This window comes from Procambarus clarkii, chromosome 76 (genome assembly GCF_040958095.1).
Source record: "Procambarus clarkii isolate CNS0578487 chromosome 76, FALCON_Pclarkii_2.0, whole genome shotgun sequence".
Classification (NCBI taxonomy): Eukaryota; Metazoa; Arthropoda; class Malacostraca; order Decapoda; family Cambaridae; genus Procambarus; species Procambarus clarkii.
Window position 1 is genome coordinate 11,898,152 of NC_091225.1, and position 23,152 is coordinate 11,921,303.

The 23,152-nt window shown below is 40.6% G+C and overlaps 1 protein-coding gene across 2 annotated transcripts in view; it reads left to right on the forward strand.

The window, feature by feature from the left end:
- Positions 1–329: 329 nt before the first annotated feature.
- LOC123771588 (zinc finger protein 271-like) overlaps positions 330–23,152 on the forward strand; it is a 134,044-nt gene continuing 111,221 nt past the window's right edge. For both annotated transcript variants that reach the window (XR_011224751.1, XM_069313627.1), the window contains exon 1: positions 330–814. The gene's annotated coding sequence lies outside the window, so the exon portion shown is untranslated. The remainder of the gene's footprint in view (positions 815–23,152) is intronic.

Genomic DNA, 23,152 nt, shown 5'->3' on the forward strand with positions numbered 1-23,152 from the left:
TTTTTTTTTTTTTTTAATCAACACTGTTTGTCAACCTATTGTATTTGTGCTGCTTTTTCAGTCATGTTCCCCCTTTTTTTTTATCTTTATTTGTATTTGTTCTCAACACTTTTTATTCTTTATGCTCAATTAGTATTAAGTTCTAGATATTAATGTTTTTCTTGCCCGAAACGCATTGCGTAATAGTGGCTTTAGGCATTGTATGTACTAGCTCTATCTATATATCAATCCATTAATGTAACATCACTTGTATGTATATACCTTACCTGAATAAACATATTTATTTATTTATTATTTTATTTGAATTTGAATAGTCTCCGTGGTGTAGTGGTAAGACACTCGCCTGGCGTTCCGCGAGCGCTTTGTCATAGGTTCGTATCCTGGCCGGGGAGGATTTACTGGGCGCAAATCCTTAACTGTTTAACTCAAGAGTAAAATGTGTACTTGGTTGTAGCAACGATTCTTCGCGGCGGGGATCGTATTCCAAGGACCTGCCCGAAACGCTACGCGTACTAGTGGCTGTAAAAGAATGTAACAATTCTTGTATATATATCTCAAAAAAAAAAAAAAATACACTCTAGCTTCCTGGCCTCCGACACAGGGAATTATTATATGAAAAGATTCTATACAAAATTGTCAGTGAACGAACTGGTGTTCTGTGTACGGAACTGACGGTATCCGAAACGGCTATGTACGATTCGACCACTTCCCCAGTGGATAGACTCACAACATCACCTGGCTGGTTGTTGTTCTCGTATTCTGGCCAATTCTCCTCATTATATGATGATTTATGGTGGAAAGATTGACACTTAAGGTAAGTTGGAATGACAGTGTAATAAGTTATTACTGACAGACACTGTAATTATAGCAGAAAATATGGCTGCGTCGCTCGCGCTGTGTTGGCCTAGACCGGTCCATAGAATTACACAAAGCCAGCTAGTATTACGTAAGTAATGAAGAAATGTGGTATATTTACTCACAGTAATGTTGGTGCTGAGTGCAGAACATGATCAAATTTATTTTTACTCGGAAATACTCTAATTTCATAGCGAAATTAGAAGTAAATGTGAAGCAGGTGACGCCATAGGAAGTCGAGGGTCCAAGCGACAATGTTGTGGAGCGACTTATCCAAGATATATGGTCGCCTGGAGTGTTTGCTGGCCTATCGGCCTCCTGTACAGTGATCCAGTCGCCGCACTTCTTTGCTTAAATTGTCGCATATTTAATTGGTGATATTAATAAGTAGAATGTATATTTATATCTTTCATGAATAGACAAAGTATTTATTATTTATTTCTAACACACAACGGGCTCAACCCCTGCAAGAGATTACACACAGAAATCACAATTGCGTGATGCATCAAATGAACAAATCCACAAGGGCCATGACGATTCGAACCTGCGTCCGAGAGCATCCCAGACGCTGCCTTAATCGAGTGAGCTACGACATGGTAAAAGGAGTTGAAACCGAAGTTCTACTGAACTTACTGGATCCTGCAGCCTCTCCGAGGCACAAACCAGGGTTTTACACAACTCTTCCCACCCCCCCCATACACTCGAGCTATGTTAATAGGCTGTTCTCCCTCTTTTCCCTTACTTCATTACTTCTAATTGAAGTACAGTAATTATTTTAATTACTTCTAATGAAGTAAGGGCGAAGTGGGAGAACAGCCTATTGACATAGCTTGATTGCAAGGGGGGAGTTGTGTAAAACCCTGGTTGTGCCTCGGGGAGGCTGCAGGATCCAGTAAGTTCAGCAGAACTTCAGTTTGAACTCCTTTTACCATGTCGTAGCTCAGTCGATTAAGGCAGCGTCTGGGATGCTCTCGGACGCAGGTTCGAATCCTCGTCACGGCCCTTGTGGATTTGTTCATCCCCTGCAAGAGACTGTGAGACAAGAGACCTTTGTGTGTTTACCTTTGGCTTGTGGTTTGTGCATGTTTACGTGTGAATATTTATTTTAAATTAAAAAAATCATATTCATAAGAACATAAGAACAAAGGTAACTGCAGAAGGCCTATTGGCCCATACGAGGCAGCTCCTATATATAACCACCCAATCCCACTCATATACTTGTCCAACCCGCGCTTGAAACAATCGAGGGACCCCACCTCCACCACGTTACGCGGCAGTTGGTTCCACAAATCAACAACCCTGTTACTGAACCAGTATTTACTCAGGTCTTTCCTAAATCTAAACTTATCCAATTTATACCCATTGTTTCGTGTTCTGTCTTGTGTTGATATTTTTAATACCCTATTAATATCCCCCCTGTTATGTCCATTCATCCACTTGTAAACCTCTATCATGTCACCCCTAACTCTTCGCCTTTCCAGTGAATGCAACTTAAGCTTTGTTAATCTTTCTTCATATGAAAGATTTCTAATTTGGGGAATTAACTTAGTCATCCTACGTTGGACACATTCAAGTGAATTTATATCCATTCTATAATACGGCAACCAAAACTGAACTGCATAATCTAAATGTTTATTCAGGTAAAAGTACATACATAGAAGATGTTACAAACATAATGTTGGATTTATAGATAAAGCTATTACATTCAATACCTAAAGCCAATAACACGCATAGCGTTTCGGGCAAATTAACTTCACAGGACAATAATTTTGATATATAGTTACAAACGTTATTTGTTGGTATGCGTTCGCCACTTAAACTACTCGTGTCCATTTCGGTCATAGAACACTGAACCCAACATGCTCTGATATATTGGTTAATTAAGAGATTCACAAATAAAGATTATATTTGTATATGTTGATTATATTTGTATATGTTATCAGAAAGGCAGAAATATAATAGTCTTTTGTGAATCCATCACAGAAATTATACCTTATTAAGGAGGAAAGATATTTATACCTGTATTTTAAACAAAGTTTCTTGGCTGACACACTCCCTATCGAAGGGAACTACGACCTTTCAAAGATCAATGTTAATTTAATCTAGATATTTTAATAAGCAAAGTTTTCTATGTCGTCATAAAGACAAATATAAGCTGCATGTTAATACTTTGGCATAAATATAACTGAAGTGAAAGTATATATTCCTTTTTATAGTTACTTGATGGTTAGCTCAGGGAGTGTGATGGCCTGGACACAAGCCAATCAATTGTATAATTAAATTTCATATATGCAAAGTAACATTAAAGGTCTATATGTCAGTATAAAGACAGATGTAGACAATAATGTAACTACATTTCAAGGACCCCCTCCTTGTCTAGCCCCATTGCTGCTGTGAGTGGGGCTTGGTGGGCGGCTGCCGGAGTGTGACGCTCCATGGTACAGTCCTCTGTTCTTTTGTGGCCTTATGCTCCTGCTGCTGTCCTCATGAATTCTGCTTCACGACTTTTCTTTTTTCTTATGTTTCATTTTTTCTCCCCCCTCTTCTCCTTTTTAATTGTCATTTCCCACCAACCTTTTGCCTGTGTTGACTATTCTTTTGGCCTTCTTTTGTTTTGACGCCGGGGTGTTTGAGGAGGCATACTCTTGCACCCGTAGAACTGTAGTACCCAACGTCTCGAGCGACAGGACCCTTTTATTGGCAATCCTCCTTTCGTCACTGAACCCAATCTCGACAGGCTGATGGTTCTTAACCCTTCAATTGCGCATCGCATCATGTGATGCTTTGGAGTACTATGCAAGATTTAAATGGCCCACGGATACACGGGGTTCACCACACCTTCATCAGGGCTCTTGTAAACAGACGCCATTTTTTTTTAAAATCGTGGGCCAAACTCATGGGTGTTAGGGGCCTCAGTATTGAGTGAGCAACCAAGCCTGACACACTCAGCATGAACTCACAGCACTGCTGTTCGACTTTTTTTTTTTTTTTTTTTTGAGATATATACAAGAGTTGTTACATTCTTGTACAGCCACTAGTACGCATAGTGTTTCGGGCAAGTCCTTAATCCTATGGTCCCTGGAATACGATCCCCTGCCGCGAAGAATCGTTTTTTCATCCAAGTACACATTTTTTACTGTTGCGTTAAACAGAGGCTACAGTTAAGGAATTGCGCCCAGTAAATCCTCCCCGGCCAGGATACGAATCCATGACATAGCGCTCGCGGAACACCAGGCGAGTGTCTTACCACTACACCACGTAGACTGCTAATGCTTGTGACCACAGCATCGCTTAAAAATGCCATAATATACTTGTTCATGCTATTATGTAGCGATGATATTATTACAGAAGACCCTTGACTGTGATAAAACTGATCAGGGTTCTGATAATAGCAGGATTGTGGTGATATTTAGCGCTGTGCGCTACGGAGGGAGGAGTAATGCTGTGGGAGGGGAGGGTAGGGGCGTTATCTTCTGACTGTGTGTGGCCACCTTTTATTGACTGCACTCACCATACCAGCTTAGTGGTTTGCTATGGTGAACACAAATGTAGATACTTATATATAACGTGTGTATAGAAGGTATAAACAGCAAGAGGAGTAGGTTGGGAGCCGCCATTTTGGTGAGGGAGGAGCGTCGTCTGCAGGACTTACCATGTTGTTTACTGAAGACCACGATGGTCTTTGGGCACCATACCAGTTTACTTGTACAAGTATGGTGAATAAAACAGGTAGATATTTATATATAATGTGTGTATATAGCGTAATAACACCACAAACAGTATTGTTGGAGGAGAAATATTAGTGCGTCTGGCCTTGAGGGAGGCAGCCATCAGCTGACTGTGTGAGGTCCTACGTCTTTGTGCCTTTACTCACCAGGGTTCTGTAAAGGGTTCGGTACGGGTTCTAAAGGTACGGGTTCTACGAGGTGGGCCTCGTAGCCTGGTGGATAGCGCGCAGGACTCGTAATTCTGTGGCGCGGGTTCGATTCCCGCACGAGGCAGAAACAAATGGGCAAAGTTTCTTTCACCCTGAATGCCCCTGTTACCTAGTAGTAAATAGGTACCTGGGAGTTAGTCAGCTGTCACGGGCTGCTTCCTGGGGGTGGAGGCCTGGTCGAGGACCGGGCCGCGGGGACACTAAAGCCCCGAAATCATCTCAAGATAACCTCAAGATAACCATACAAGCTTAGATGTACAGTTATGGTGAACAAAACATGTAAATACTTATATATAGTGTCTGTATATAAAAGCAAAAACAGTATGGTGGGTGGAGAATGTGGGTGAGTCAGGTGACTTGAGGGAGGGTGTGAGTGACTGGCTGGTACACTGCGGTCACTCCTCGTTACGTTTTTGACTCATAATAGCAACTTAGTGGTTCGTTATGGTGAACACGAATGTAGATACTTATATATAGCGTCTGTATATAGTGAATAAAAGCAAAAACAGTATTGTGGAAGGAGAATGTGGGTGAGTCAGGTGACTTGAGGGAGGGCGTGAGTGACTGGCTGGTACACTGCGGTCACTCCTCGTTATTTTTTGACTCATAATAGCAACTTAGTGGTTCGTTATGGTGAACAAAACATGCAGATACTTATTTATTTTTATTTTATTTTATTTATTTATATATATACAAGAAGGTACATTGGGTTTGAGAGAATACATTGGATAGTACAGTATTTACATTCTTGTAAAGCCACTAGTACGCGCAGCGTTTCGGGCAGGTCCTTAATCTAGCAGATAATTTTAAGTAGGTAATTTCAATCAGAATTGATAAATGAAAGATACATTACAAGAGAAAAATGAGATGAGAGAGATAAGTTTATTAAAGCACATTGTTATATTAAAGCTCTGATTGATTACATTGACAGCTTGATTAGTAATTTAAACAAGATTAATAGACACCATACAGCAGATTGACAGCACATATAAGACAGCAATGATCACAATGGTAAAGATGTTCAGAATGGGTACATAAAGATTGGGAGACTGGGTAGCAAAAGATACAGATAACAAGATTTATAAACACCATACAACAGATTGGCAGCACATATAAGAAAACAGCAATGATCTCAATGGTAAAGATGTTCAAATTGGGAACATAAAGGTTGGGAGATTGGGTAGCAATAGATACAGTGCAATTTTAAGGCAAAAAGTGAAAAACTATGAAGATGAAATTAGGTACTTTTTAGTATTGATTTTGAATGATGTAAAAGTTGGACAGCTTTTCAATTCAGTAGGGAGTGAGTTCCATAAACTGGGTCCCTTTATTTGCATAGAGTGTTTACACAGATTAAGTTTAACTCTGGGGATATCGAAGAGATATTTATTTCTGGTGTGGTGATAATGGGTCCTATTACATCTGTCCAGGAAGAGTTTCAGACAAGGATTTGCATTTAAGAACAGGGTTTTGTAAATGTAGTTGACACAGGAGAATTTGTGGAGTGAGATTATGTTTAGCATGTTTAGGGAGTTAAACAAGGGGGCTGTGTGTTGTCTGAAAGCAGAATTTGATATTATTCTGATAGCAGATTTTTGCTGGGTGATGATGGACTTGAGGTGGTTTGCAGTGGTTGAACCCCATGCACAGATACCATAGTTGAGATAGGGATAGATTAGTGCATAATATAGAGAGATGAGAGCAGAGTTAGGAACATAATATCTGATTTTGGAGAGTATACCAACTGTTTTAGAGACTTTCTTAGTTATGTGTTGTATGTGGGTACTGAAGTTGAGTCTCTTGTCTAGGAATATGCCAAGAAACTTTCCATCATTTTTATAGCTAATGTTTATATTGTCAATCTGAAGCTGAATTGCATTTGTAGATTTGCTTCCAAATAGGATGTAGTAGGTCTTTTCTATGTTAAGTGTTAGTTTGTTGGTTGACATCCATAAGTGGACTTTTTTTAGTTCATTATTAACAACATCATTTAGTGTATGTGGGTTGGGGTTGGAGTAAATGAGGGTAGTATCATCAGCAAACAAAATAGGTTTCAGAATTTTAGAGACATTAGGCAGATCATTAATGTATATAAGAAATAGTAGGGGTCCCAAGATGCTGCCCTGTGGCACTCCAACGGTTATTGGTAGAATGGGAGAGATTATATTATTGATGGCTACACATTGGTGTCTATCACTAAGATAGGATTGGATATAGTCCAGTGTATGGCCTCGGATTCCATAATGATGGAGTTTACATAAGAGGTAATCGTGATTAACAGTATCAAAGGCCTTTCTCAGGTCAATGAAGAGTCCAATTGGAAACTCATTTTTGTCAAGGGCTGAGTAAATTATATCAAGGAGACTAATAATTGCATCGTTGGTACTCTTTTGAGAGCGGAAGCCAAACTGACAGGGGCTAAGAATGTCGAATTTTACGAGATAGGAGTAGAGCTGTTTGTAGATAATTTTTTCAAATATTTTTGATAGTATGGGTAGGTTCGATATTGGTCTGTAGTTGTTTATGTCTGACGGATTACCTCCTTTATGAACTGGCATTACTCATGCGTTTTTAAGGATATCAGGGAAGGTATGACACTCAAGGGATTTGTTGAACAGCAGAGCTATAGGTGGTGCAAGGGCATGGGAGGCGCTCTTGTATACAATGGATGGGATTTCACTGATGTTCCCAGCTTTGGTTTTTAGTGAGTGTATGATGGACACAACATCTGACGGGCTGACTGGTGAGAGGAGAAGAGAGTTTGGATAGCTGCCTGAGAGATATGTGTTGATATGTGTCTGAGTCTGTGGGATTTTACTTGCAAGGTTAGTACCAACCGATGAAAAGAAGCTATTAAATTCATTCGCCATTTCTAAGTCAGATGACAGTGTAAGGCCATCCTTAGAGAGTGTTATCTGGTTGTGGGAGTGTTGTTTAGTTCCCAGGATGTTAGAGATGGTATTCCATGTGCTTTTCATGTTGCCTTTTGCTTCTTTGAATCTAGTCTCGTAATATGAAAGTTTTGCTTTTCTTATGATACTGGTAAGCACTGATGAGTACCTTTTAACTACTTCCATTGAAACTAGGCCACTCCTAAATTTCTTTTCGTATTCATGTTTTTTGTTGATTGATTTAATTATGCCACTTGTGAGCCACGGGTTATTTTTTCTTTTATCAGTTACTTGTTTGGTAAGGAGGGGACAGTGAGTGTTGTAGAGGCTTAGAGTTTTGGATAGAAAGTGGTTAGTTGATGAGTTTATATCCTGTGAATTATTAAATTCAGATTCCCAGTTAATATTGTGAAGTGCATTAGAGAGATTGCCTAAAGCTGATTCACTATGTAGCCTGAATGAAAGTTTTTTGGTTTCTGGTGGTGATGTGTCAATGTTTGCTATGAGGAAGGTAGGATAGTGGTCAGTTGTTCTGTCATAAATTACCCCAGATGTAAGGGGAGCTGTTATATTAGTCCATAGGTGATCCAGGGTAGTGGCAGATGTTTGAGTGACTCGGGTGGGCTTGGTGATTGTGGGGATTAGCATACAGGAGTGCATGCTGTTACGGAAATAGTCAACTTGAGGGTTGTTTTGAAGACCCAGGTCAATATTGAAATCACCTCCCAGAATGATGTGATTTTTGTTGAGATTGTTATTTATGATAAGATTCCTTACATTGTCAGAGAATAAAGCTATGTTGGTATTAGGAAATCTATAGATGGCACCGATTATCAGGGAGGATTTAAGGGATTTACTGGAGAACTTGGCAAAGGTATATTCACAATAGTCGTCTCTATCACTAATGACACTATTGCAAATGAAGGTATCTTTGTAATATATTGCTGTACCGTCACCTTTTTTATTAGGCCTGCAGTTATGTATGGCTTTATAACCAGCTAAATTGTAGAGTTGGGTATAGTCATTACTTAGCCAAGTTTCTGTTAAAATGATGAAAGATAATTTAGTACCTAGTGCTGTGAGTAGTGCATTTATATCATCAAAATGTTTACCAAGTGACCTAACATTTTGGTTGTAAACTGATAAGCAGGTGCTGTTTAGGAGTTTGTTTTTTGCAAGATTTGCTGTTTAGTACCTGCAATAATGATGATCAATGTGCTGATTAGTGTGGATATGGGACAGAAGATTTCGATCAGGATCAATATCAGTAAGCATATAGATAAGAATGTCACGATACAATAAGATAAGCAATTTCAGGAACAGATGAAAACTAAATCTGCTGTAAAATAGAAAGTAATTATAGCAAAACACAGCAATATAATAATATAACAATACAATAAGAGCTTACAAAGTATTGAGTCTGCTAAAATTAGAGAATAATTATGGCAAAACACAACAATAAATGCAAGTAAACAAAAGAATTGAAACAATTAGAGGTAGAATTAAGGTCACTAGATAGCCATGGAGGATACACAAGTTTGGTGGAGAGAACAAAAAATCAGTAGAGACTGTCAAGATGAATATATAAAAAAAAATTTGACAATGATAATTGTAAAGTAAAATAATCTTAAAGATAATAAATTTTATTTAGCTTAGTTTTAACCTATAATTAGTATGAACTTAATTAAAAGAACAAAAATGAGATCAATAATTGATTTCAATAAATGACATAGATCAATACAATTAAATTTAAAATTTAAATGGAATAGGGTTAGATTAGATTTAAGAGTAAAATTTTACAATGAAACTGAGGTAGATGCTTGCATAAGTGCATGGAGACTTGATGGATTATTTAGGAAATTATATGAATGAGAGAACATTAGGTGAATGGTAAGGCAGAGACAGCACCTTAGACAAAGTTAGATTAAGTTAGGTTAGGCTCAGGCACTGAAAGAGTTATTTTAAGTACTGGCATTGGTCGGGTTCAGGTTTTCAGATATACCACAATCCACTTAAGAAGGCCAGTAGTTGTTGGTCACATTTTATTTCATATCTTTTTCCTGTACTTTCCTTCTTCACAAAAATCGTACCATTCCTAGTGTAGCACTGCTTGATAAGACCAGGGTTTTGTTTGCGAATTTGACGCAGCCTGTAGAGGAGGGATCCACGTTGCTTTGTAAGACACTCATTTATATAGAGGGTGTATATATATATAGAGGCTTATATATAACCTGTGTATATAGTGTAATAACCGACAAAGTATTTGTTCACTGTTTGATGAACATAATTGAATCAACAATATGCACACCATATTTTTTAGTACAGCGATGATTCACTCATTTTATTATATAAATATATCACACTACACACTATTGAATAATATTACAGCAAAAAAACTACGAAAAATCAGAGACATTGAAATAATTAGGTAATTATCTCTTTGTGGCAACTCCGGCTTGACAGCTGGCGATCAACAGACCGCCTGGGACGCACGCTGAGTCAGCGCATATTTTTTGCCAGAATTCCCCACAATATAGCGGGCAATATATGCGATTGCTTACGATTTTATTATTATTTTTCCCGTGATCAGTGAAACACAAATTAACAGGTGAGGAAGAAAAAATATTTTTTTTTTTTTTTTTTTTGGTATGCGCCTGTGGGTGTCAAATGGTATATAGCTATGCACCATTTAAGGGTTAAGGTGGGGTTTGTGGGACATATGCTCACGACGCACCCCTAAGATCAACAACATGTTTCTTGTTGGGTGTCCTGCCTCTTAATTGTGGCTCTGTGGTGGGTGTGGGGGGCACATTCGTGAATGAAAGAATTATCTCTCGTTTCATGTCTCATTCTGTTCCTCATATACCTTCTCAGGCTCGTGGGGTGGGCGACCAAGCCCCCGAGTTGGAAGACCGGGCTCTGTAGCCCCCGCTGCATTGGGTCCCGACTTTGTTCCTCCTTTGACCCTCCCGACTACTCTCGGCTTCCCTCCCTTCTCTGTGGTTGGGTCGGGCCACAAGCCCCCAGTGGTGACCACCTCGTCCCCTGGCATAGCTCAGTCTCTCATTGTGACTACTGCTCCTTTTAACCCCCTCTCTCTCTCTCTGGGGGTTCTCAATGCCGTCCACGCCACGGCCACACTTGCTCGATCCCTGCCTGTACTGATGCATAGCAGGCCTTGTTTGGTCCCGCTTCGTGGGCCAAATACTTTGATCTCCATCTGGATTCTACACCTGACGATTTCTCCTTCCATACGCACCTTGTTGATTCAGTAGATGCCTGTTAGTTTCAACCCCACCCGTCTCGGTATACGTGTCGTTGCTGCTGCTTCTCAGGATGCAGCCACCCCGCTTGGCCGCCTTATCCTACCTTGGCGAGACCCCTGTTCAGGTCTCCAAGAACACTCACTTGAATCCCAGTGTTGGCACTATTCTCCTCCCACCCCATGTTGCAACCGGTGTTGGGAATCTACAGGACTGCCACGAAGATATTCGGCATATCCTCGAAGCCCAGGGCCATTCTGTCCTCCAGGTAGATACGTTTACTTGTCCTGCTCATGGTCGTCTCCGTCAGTCCCTTCGGGTTGTGAAGATTACCTTTTATGGTAGGATCCTTCTGCCCTCTGTCATTCTTGCTGGTGCCAGGTGCTCCGTCCAGGAGTACATTCCATCTCCTTGGCTCTGTAATAAGTGCTGGAGGGTTGGGCATGGTGCCCTCCGGTGCTCCAGTACTGTCTTTCTGTCCCTTGTGTGGGGACGAAGGTCAGTCTAAGTCGGAGTACACTTCTTCCCGGTCTCACTGCCTCAATTGCAGTGAGACCCACCCTACCTTCTCCTGTGCATGTATACATTACAAGCTTGAGGTGGCCGTCCTCAACTTGAAGCACTGGGAACGTTTGTTTTTTTCCTGAGGCGAGGTGCCAAGTTCGCAGTCTTCCCTTTCCCTCGCTGGCGTTTCTAAGGCTCACGTGTTGCGTTCTTCCTCTCCTCGTCCTTCCCACCTTCCTCAGCCTCTCAACCATTTCCAGCCCTTAGACTCAGACACGCCCACTGCCGCCTCCTCTGTTCCTTTAAGTTCTGTCCCGAAGGGTCCCCCTCATGGTTCTCTGCTCTTAGCTCTCCACGCCACCTGTCACTGCGAGCTGATGTCCGTCACTCTCCCAGCGGCCATCGTGTTGTTTGCAATCGTTTGCAATAATTATGTTCATAAAACAATAAACAAATAGTTTTGCTGTTGTTACACTATATACACAGGTTATATATAAGTATCTGCATGTTTTGTTCACCATAACGAACTACTAAGTTTGTCTTGTGAGTCAAAAAGCAACAAGGAGTGACCGCCAAACACCAGCGAGCCACTTGCTGCCACTCCCTCCCTCAACACCACCTCACTCACCCTCATTCTCCTCCCACAATACTGTTTTTGCATTTATTCACTATACACAGATGTTATATATAGTATTTACATGTTTTGTTCACCATAACTACATCTAAGCTTGTATGGTGAGTAAAGGCACAAAGACGTAGTTACTCACACAGTCAGCTGATCGGCAGCCGCCCTCAAGGCCAGACGCACTAATATTTCTCCTCCAACAATACTGTTTGTGGTGTTATTACGCTATATACACACATTATATATAAGTATCTACCTGTTTTATTCACCATACCTGTACAAATAAGCTGGTATTGTGCCCAAAGACCATAGTGGCCATCAGTAAACAACATGCCAAGTCGTGCAGACGACGCTCCTCCCTCACCAAAATGGCGGCTCCCAACCTACTCCTCTCGCTGTTATCTCACACTATACACACGTTATATATAAGTATCTACATTTGTGTTCACCATAGCTAACCACTAAGCTGGTATGGTGAGTGCAGTCAATAAATGGTGGCCACACACAGTCAGAAGACGACGCCACAACCCTCCCTCCACAGCCTTACTCCTCCCTCCATGGAGCACAGCACTAAATACAGTATCCACTCAATTTAACAGCCTATATGGGGCTGAGCCCAAGTCGTTATTTACGGAGCTCCGTTATTTCCGACGTTAAGTCGGGTCGGGTAATTTTTCAAGTAACATTCAGGTAGGATATATTTTATACTGTATAACTAAAATTAAATAAAGTTCATTGTGTAATTGCATTCCAATTTAGTGCACGGCCGACGATTAAGCCAGTTGCTGGCTGCTGCATGGATGATGTGTAAACATGCTCTGATCAAGTCCAGATGGGTGGGAAAAAATTGATTCATTCCTTTGTATTGAAAAATATTTCATGTATCAATCAGCGAGTTAATATTGTCTTAATAAAATTTTAGAGATGTGTTTTGATTTACCCTGAACAGTGCAGGTAATGTATTTTTAATGTTACGACACAGGCTGTGGCGGCCATGCCATAACAATGGCGATCGAGCCTTGTCACTGAGAGCTAGCCAAGACGAAATATTTTGAGCTCACCTTTTCTCTGCTGACGATAGAATATACATTTGCAGAGACTAATATGTAGCTTTTGTTGAAAAAAAACAACTAATATCTTGTAATACTATAATAAAATTGGTAAATTGACTGACTTTTAATGTTACAACACACGCTGTGGCGGCCATGCCATAACAATGGCGATCGAGCCTTGTCACTGAGAGCTAGCCAAGACGAAATATTTTGAGCTCACCTATTCTCTGCTGACGATAGAATATACATTTGCAGAGACTAATATGTAGCTTTTGTTGAAAAAAAACAATTAATATCTTGTAATACTATAATAAAATTGGTAAATTGACTTACTTTTAATGAAGCTGAAGATTACGAAGCTGTGAAGATTACGTCATCCTCTGCAGCGCTTGTTTTATATTGTTTATATTGTATACAGGGTACATACTGTATGTACACTTATTTTCAGGCATATTTTAATAGAGTATCCTTCTGTTTCTTGATGTCACTTACTGTACTTTTCCCGATGTTAAACTCTGCTGCTGGTCGTGCATGAGAATATCCTTTATCAAGTTTCTTAATTAACTCCAGCTTCTGTGCAACCGTCAGGCGCTTCCTTTGGGTAACTTTTGGCATTTTGTAAATTAAAAAGATCACAATTACAGTACAGTAATATCCTTCACAATTGAAGCTAGCCGCGCGAGTTCACGGTAAACAATGGGAACACATGGCCCGGCGGAGTACATACTAGGTCCGTGGGAAAAAAAATACCTAGTGCCTATACATACTATAAAAGGTATTTAATAAGAAAACAAAGACTTTTGCTTAATAAAAACTGTTTCAAAATATTTTATTAATAATAATTTACAATTTTCTTCATTAAAGTGAATCATTTTAAAAGAAAATTAAGATGTAATATATGACTCTGGACGATCCAGGTCGGTGGCGGCCTGGTCGCCATGTGAGGGGATGCTGATGCCACAACAAACCCAATACCGACTGTCGGTAATATCGACCGCAGACCGGTATAGCAGGCCCTAGCTACTGGGCTCCCAAACCGGTCGTTAATACCAGCAGATCGGTATAAAAGAGGCCGTTAAATTGAGTGGATACTGTATCACCACAATCCTGCTATTATCAGAATCCTGGTCAGTTTTATAACAGTCAGGGGGCTTCAGTAATACTATCACTGCTAAATAATAGCATGAACAAGTATATTATGGCATTTGTAGGCGATGCTGGGGTCACAAGCTGAACAGTGGTAATTACCTAAGTGTAATTACCTAAGTGTAGTTACAGGATGAGAGCTACGCTCGTGGTGTCCCGTCTTCCCAGCACTCTTTGTCATATAACGCTTTGAAACTACTAATGGTCTTGGCCTCCACCACCTTCTCCCCTAACTTGTTCCAAACGTCTACCACTCTGTTTGGGAAAGTGAATTTTCTTATATTTCTTCGGCATCTGTGTTTAGCTAGTTTATATCTATGACCTCTTGTTCTTAAAGTTCCAGGTCTCAGGAAATCTTCCCTATCGATTTTATCAATTCCTGTTACTATTTTGTATGTAGTGATCATATCACCTCTTTTTCTTCTGTCTTCTAGTTTTGGCATATTTAATGCCTCTAACCTCTCCTTGTAGCTCTTGCCCTTCAGTTCTGGGAGCCACTTAGTAGCATGTCTTTGCACCTTTTCCAGTTTGTTGATGTGCTTCTTAAGATATGGGCACCGCACAACTGCTGCATATTCTAGCTTTGGCCTAACAAAAGTCGTGAACAATTTCTTTAGTATATCGCCATCCATGTATTTAAAAGCAATTCTGAAGTTAGAAAGCGTGGCATAGGCTCCTCGCACAATATTCTTTATGTGGTCCTCAGGTGATAGCTTTCTATCTAGAACCACCCCGAGATCTCTTTCTTTATCAGAATTCTTTACAGATTTCTCACATCTATGTGGGGTCTATGTTCTCCTATTCCACATTCCATAACATGACATTTATTAACATTAAATTCCATTTGCCAAGTGGCGCTCCATGCACTTATTTTGTCCAGGTCTTCTTGAATGGCATGACAATCATCTAAGTATCTTATCCTTCCTACTATCTTAGCATCATCAGCAAAATGTTCATATAATTCTGTATACCAACTGGTAGATCATTTATGTAGACAATAAACATCACTGGTGCAAGAACTGAACCCTGTGGTACTCCACTTGTGACATTTCTCCAGTCCGATACATTGCCTCTGATCACAGCCCTCATTTTTCTATCAGTCAGAAAATTTTTCATCCATGTTAGAAGTGGTGCTGTGAGCTCGTGCTGCCTGCGCCAGCCTTGGTGGCTTGCTCAATACTGATGCTGTAACACCCAAGAATGTTGGCCTGGATTTTTTTTCTAGGTGGCATCTGGCAACTATCGGTCGTGGCTGTACTATAGCTGCCCCTATCCCAGGTGGGGCGTTTAAATTATAGCGCTAGACACGAAATCATGTATAAATGATGTGCGTGGTTTCGGTTTTGTCAGTGATATAATTTATATATGATATGCGCGGTTTGAGGGTTAATGGAGCGCTGCCCTGCTCCTTATTGTCCAAATTGCATTGTCCCTCTTAAGGTCATGCATATCCTTTTTGATTGTCCTGACTTCCGGGACGAGCATGTTTCTTGTTTTCCGACCGTCCCTCGCGGTTGTTTGTCCCCCGATATAATTCTTGGTGAATCGGATTCTTTTGATATTGTTCGCCTTGTGCGTTTTTGTTTTCATATTGGCATCCTTGGTGATATTTAGCACCCTCTGATTATTCCGCACATTTGATGGTGTTACATAGCCTTCCTGGTTTTGTGCCTTCTTTTGATAATTACTTACTTACATTTCAAGGAAAATATATCAAATGAAAACAAAGATATGGTTAAATAAATAGCCAATACCACACCATTGCCGGTGTCCGGACACATGAACAGTTGCGTTAGGTGATGGGGAAATGTATCCAACTATTTCTGTCCTGCCCAGGATTCAAACTTGGAATTCTCAATTGTGTATCAAGAATGAACATAACAGTACAGTACTGGTTGATACCTGGTTGATGGGGTTCTGGGAGTTCTTCTACTCCCCAAGCCCGGCCTGAGGCCAGGCTTGACTTGTGAGAGTTTGGTCCACTAGGCTGTTGCTTGGAGCGGCCCGCAGGCCCACGTACCCATCACAGCCCGGTTGGTCCGGCACTCCTTGGTGGAATAAATCTAGTTTCCTCTTGAAGATGTCCACGGTTGTTCCGGCAATGTATCTTATGCTTGCTGGGAGGACGTTGAAAAACCGCGGAACTCTGATGTTTATACAGTGTTCTCTGATTGTGCCTATGACACCTCTGCTCTTCACTGGTTCTATTCTGCATTTTCTTCCATATCGTTCACTCCAGTATGTTGTTATTTTACTGTGTAGATTTGGTACTTGGCCCTCCAGTATCTTCCAGGTGTATATTATTTGATATCTCTCTCTTCTTCTTTCTAGTGAGTACATTTGGAGGGCTTTGAGACAATCCCAGTAATTTAGGTGCTTTATTGCATCTATGCGTGCCGTATATGTTCTCTGTATTCCCTCTATTTCAGCAATATCTCCTGCTCTGAAGGGGGAAGTGAGTACTGAGCAGTACTCAAGTACTCATTAACACAAGTGACTTGAAGAGTACAACCATTGTGATGGGATCCCTGGACTTGAAAGTTCTCGTAATCCATCCTATCATTTTTCTGGCTGTCGCAATATTTGCTTGGTTATGCTCCTTAAACGTTAGGTCGTCAGACATTATTATTCCCAAATCCTTTACATGCTGTTTTCCTACTATGGGTACATTTGCTTGTGTTTTGTACTCTGTATTATGTTTAAGGTCCTCATTTTTACCGTACCTGAGTACCTGGAATTTATCACTGTTAAACATCATGTTATTTTCTGATGCCCAGTCGAAAACTTTATTAATATCAGCTTGAAGTTTTTCAGTGTCTTCAGCCGAGATAATTTTCATACTGATTTTTGTGTCATCTGCAAAGGATGATACGAAGCTGTGACTTGTATTTTTGTCTATATCTGATATGAGAATAAGAAAAAAAGCAGTGGTGCAAGGACTGTACCCTGAGGTACAGAGCTTTTAACTGCACTTGGACTACATTTTAACCCTTACACTGCTCAGGGGTCATATGGACATTTACACCCCTGTGCGCAAGAAAAAAAAAATTAAAAATTTTTTTTTCGTCTTCTAAACATGTTAATTTGTGTCCCCTGAGCACGGAAAAAAAAAAAAAATCGTAGGTGACATATTTTGGGCGCAATTGACCGAGGAAGTCTGGCAAAAAGTGGGCGTTGACAGAGCGGTCGTCAGACCCAGTCAGCGTCACCCGCGTTGACAGATGGGAGTTGCCACAAAGATATTATTACCTAATTGTTTCAATGTCTCCGATTGATTTTTTCTTAGTTTTTTTGCAGTAATATTATTCAATAGTGTGTATTGTAATATATTTATATAATAAAAGTGGTTAATAATCGCTATACTCAAAAGTATGATGTGCATATTAGTGATTCAATTATTATGTTTATAAAACAATAAACAAATAGTTTTGCTGCTATTACACTCTATACACAGGTTATATATAAGTATTGGCATGTTTTGGTCACCATAACGAACCACTAAGTTGGTATTGAGAGTCGAAAAGCAACGAGGAGTTACCGCCACACACCAGCCAGCCACTCGCTGCCATTCCCTCAACACACGCACTAAACTTTCTCCCCCAACAATACCAGTTGTGGTGTTATTACACTATATACAGACGTTATATATAAGTATGTGTATATTTTGTTCACCACAACTGTACAGCTAAGCTGATATAGTTAGTTCAGGCACTAAGAGTCGTCGCTATACACAGATGGCGGCTGGCGGCTCCCTCACTCTTTCAAGGTCACACGCACTAAACTTTCTCCCCCAACAATACCTTTTGCAGTGTTATTACCCTATATACACATATTATATATAAATATCTACATGTTTTATGCACCGTAACTGTACACCTAAGCTTGTAGAGCGCCCAAAGAGCATAGTGGCCACCCTCTAAACAGCTAGAGATATCGTGCAGACGACGTCACCTCCGTCACCCATATGGCTCCTCCCAGCATAATCCTTTTGCTGTTATTACACTAATACACACATTATATATAAGTACAGTATCCACTCAATTTAACGGCCTCTTTTATACCGATCTGCCGGTATTAACGACCGGTTTGGGAGACCGGTATCTGGAGCCTGCTATACCGGTATCTGGAGCTATACTATACCAGGCCACCGACCTGGATCGTCCAGAGTCATATATTACATCTTAATTTTCTTTTAAAATGATTCACTTTAATGAAGAAAATTGTAAATTATTATTAATAAAATATTTTGAAACAGTTTTTATTAAGCAAAAGTCTTTGTTTTCTTATTAAATACCTTTTATAGTATAGGCACTAGGTATTTTTTTTCCCACGGACCTAGAATGTACTCCGCCGGGCCATGTGTTCCTAGTGTTTACTCTGAACTCGCGCGGCTAGCTTCAATTGTGAAGGATATTACTGTACTGTAATTGTGATCTTCTTTTTAATTTACAAAAATGCCAAAAGTTACCCAAAGGAAGCGCCTGACGGTTGCACAGAAGCTGGAGTTAATTAAGAAACTTGATAAAGGATATTCTCATGCACGAGCAGCAGCAGAGTTTAACATCGGGAAAAGTACAGTAAGTGACATCAAGAAACAGAAGGATACTCTATTAAAATATGCCTGAAAATAAGTGTACATACAGTATGTACCCTGTATACAATATAAACACTATAAAACAAGCGCTGCAGAGGATGATGTAATCTTCACAGCTTCGTAATCTTCAGCTTCATTAAAAGTAAGTCAATTTACCAATTTTATTATAGTATTACAAGATATTAATTGTTTTTTTTTCAACAAAAGCTACATATTAGTCTCTGCAAATGTATATTCTATCGTCAGCAGAGAATAGGTGAGCTCAAAATATTTCGTCTTGGCTAGCTCTCAGTGACAAGGCTCGATCGCCATTGTTATGGCATGGCCGCCACAGCCTGTGTTGTAACATTAAAAGTAAGTCAATTTACCAATTTTATTATAGTATTACAAGATATTAATTGTTTTTTTTTCAACAAAAGCTACATATTAGTCTCTGCAAATGTATATTCTATCATCAGCAGAGAATAGGTGAGCTCAAAATATTTCGTCTTGGCTAGCTCTCAGTGACAAGGCTCGATCGCCATTGTTATGGCATGGCCGCCACAGCCTGTGTTGTAACAATAAAAATACATTACCTGCACTGTTCAGGGTAAATCAAAACACATCTCTAAAATATTATTGAGAAAATATTAACTTGCTGATTGATACATGAAATATTTTGCAATACAAAGGAATGAATCAATTTTTTCCCACCCATCTGGGCTTGATCAGACCGTGTTCACACATCATCCATGCAGCAGCCAACAACTGGCTTAATCGTCGGTGTGGCACTAAATTGGAATGCAATTACACAATGAACTTTATTTAATTTTAGTTATACAGTATAAAATATATCCTACCTGAATGTTACTTGAAAAATTACCCGACCCGACTTAACTTTGGAAATAACGGAGCTGCGGAAATAACGACTAGGGCTCAGCCCCATATAGGCCGTTAAATTGAGTGGATACTGTATCTACATTTGTGTTCACCATAGAGAACCACTGACCTGGTATGGTGAACGCAAACAATAACAGGTGGCCACACAGTCAGTAAACGATGCTGTCTCCCTCCGTCTCTCAGCATCACTCCTCACACAGCGCTAATTATTACAACAATCCTGCTATTATCACAACCCTGGTTATTTATATCACAGTCATTGGTCATCTGTAATATTGTCATCGCTAAATAATAACAATTATATATTTATTTTGACATTTTTCGGCGATGCTGTGGTCACAAGCTGAACATCAATGCTGTTCGCTCATGCTGCGTGCGCCGGCCTTGGTTGCTCCAACAGTACTGTGCCTCTCACACCTGAGAATATTGCCCACGATTTTTTTTTTAAATGGCATCTGTTTACAAGAGCCCTGAGGAAGCTACTGTGAACCCCGTGTAGCCGCGGGCCATTTGAATCAGGCCTGGCACCCTATGGCGTATATATACGCCATGCGCACCATGGGACATGTTACTCAGGGCGTATATATACGTCATGCGCAGTTTAAGGGTTAATAATTGACCGTTACTCGCCGAGTCCTGTTTGACAGAAAACTGAGTATCCAGCGTCCTACTTTACTGGTTATTCCCATTGACTTCATTTTGTGTGCTATCACGCCATGGTCACATTTATCGAAAGCCTTTGCGAAGTCCGTGTATATCACATCAGCATTCTGTTTTTCATCTAATGCTTTAGTGACTTTGTCGTAGTGCTCAAGTAGCTGTGAGAGGCACGATCTTCCTGCTCGAAATCCGTGTTGGCCTGGGTTGTGAAGGTCATTGGTCTCCATGAAATTGGTGACCTGACTCCTAATCACTCTCTCAAATACTTTTATGATGTGCGATGTTAGTACAACTGGTCTATAATTCTTTGCCAATGCTTTGCTCCCTCCCTTGTGTAGAGGGGCTATGTCTGCTACTTTAAGTGCATCTGGTATCTCCCCCATGTCCAAGCTCTTCCTCCACACTATACTGAGTGCCTGTGCTACCGGCACTTTGCATTTCTTTATAAATATTGAGTTCCATGAGTCTGGACCTGGGGCCGAGTGCATGGGCATGTTTTCAATTTCTCTTTCAAAATTTAGTGCGCTCGTGTTGATATCAGTTATATTTACAGGGGTTTGAATATCCCGCATAAAGAAATTGTCTGGATCTTCCACTTTCATGTTGTTTATTGGAGTGCTAAACATGTCCTCATACTGCTTTTTTAGGATTTCACTAATTTCATTGTCATCCTCTGTGTATGAACCTTCACTTGTACGAATAGGTCCAATACTGGCAGTGGTTTTTGCTTTTGATTTCGCATATGTGAAGAAATATTTTGGATTTTTCTTTATTTCCTGAATTGCTTTCTATTCTAACTGCCTCTCTTCAGTTTCATATGTGTTTCAATTTCCGCTCAATTTCTTCAATCTCCCTATTTAAATTATTCCTTCTTTGACGGGAAATTCGTGTCTGCATAAGCTGTTCCGTTATTTTTTTCCTGCGTTTATAGTGTCGTCTGCGTTCTCTTTCTACGTTGGATCTCTTTCTGGCTTTCCTCAAAGGAACATGTTTCAGACAGACTTGATATGCTTCTGAAGTCAGTTTTTCTATTCCTTCTGTAGGACTTGTATTACTTAGAACAGTTTCCCATGGAATGTTTGTAAGTTCCCTGTTTATTATCTCCCAGTCTATCCTTTTATTATTAAAATTGAATTTACTGAATAGCCCCTTTTGCTTTATCAATGTTTTAGGTCTATTCTGAGTATTAATGGTCGTTTGCACATCAATGAGCTTGTGATCTGAGTATGTGGTATCTGATATCGTAATGTCTCTGATAATGTCTTCATTGTTTGTAAAGACCAGATCTAGAATATTTTCATTTCTCGTACTACTGGGACCCCTATATATATGGTATGTTCTATTATCATCAGAAAATCGGAAACATACAATATATTTTCAAATATTTGTCATTAAAATATTTATTTTGGAAACAGGTGTATTTTAGTTACCCTAATATAGAGCACGACCATCATAAACTAATCCTGTGAGTGGTAGTTTATTGTGCACCCCATACTCATCATGTGAGTCATTGTTTACGTGCACCCCATACTCATCCTCTGTGCGGTAATTTATTGTGCAACCCATACTCATCCTGTTACCATTTCTGCAACTCTCACTCATCCTGTGACCTGTAGTTTATTGTGCAACCCATACTCATCCTGTGAGTGGTAGTTCATTATGTACCCTATACTCAAACTGTGAGTGGTTATCTTGTTCATTTTGCACCCCCATACTCATCATCAAGAAGTGTATTTTACCAGCATGGTAATACTGTCTCCACTCGACTATCCAGACTATATGGGAAGGACCCCCAGCCGGATTATCACATGTTCCGGATAATAGTACTTTTTCATCTCTTGAGTCCAAAAGGGACCATTTCCGACAATTTTTATACCACACGCATGATTTGAATTGACACACTAATTAGTGTGTGGGGCTGGTGCATGGGTGGTTAGCTGCCTAACTGGTAGGTGGGCAGGGAAAGTGGGTGGGCAGGCAGGTGGGTGGGTGGGCAGGCAAGTGGGTGGGTGGGTGGGCAGGCAAGTGGGTGGGTGGGCAGGCAGGGATAGGTGGGTTCAGGCAGGTGGGTTTTGGATGAGTGGATGGCAGGTAGATGGGCTTGGTGGGTGAACAGGTTCGAGCAGGCAGGTGGGTGAGTGGGTAAGCAGGCAGGTGGGTGTGCAGGTAGGTGGGTGAACAGGTGGGTGGATGGATTGACAGGTGGGTAAGTGGGCGTGCAGGCAGGTGGGTAAACAGGTGGGTGGGCAGGGAAGTGGGTAAATAGGTGGGTGGGTGAACAGGTGGGTAAATGGGTGTGCAGCCAAGTGGGTAAACAGGTGGGTGGGCAGAGAAGTGGGTAAACAGGTGGGTGGCAGGGAAGTGGGTGAACAGGTGGGTAAGTGGGTGTGCAGGCAGGTGAGTGGGCAGGGAAGTGGGTGAACAAGGTGGGTAAGTGGGTATGCAGGCAGGTGGGTAAACAGGTTGGTGGGCAGGGAAGTGGGTGAACAGGTGGGTAAGTGTCGAGACTGGAACAGAGACAGACGACACGTGTGATCTCCTGCCTGGTCAACCCTCCCCCCACCTCACGCCAGCCTTCCCTCCACATGTGTCGACAGACACGTGGGTGTTAACACGCTGTACGATGCGCCTTAAGTTCTGTTAAATCCCATTTTATTTTATTGTAAATATTTAAATGAATAAATAGCAAACCAAATACTATACTGTTCATCTATTATAGTGTTATTTAATTAATATTCGTAACTAG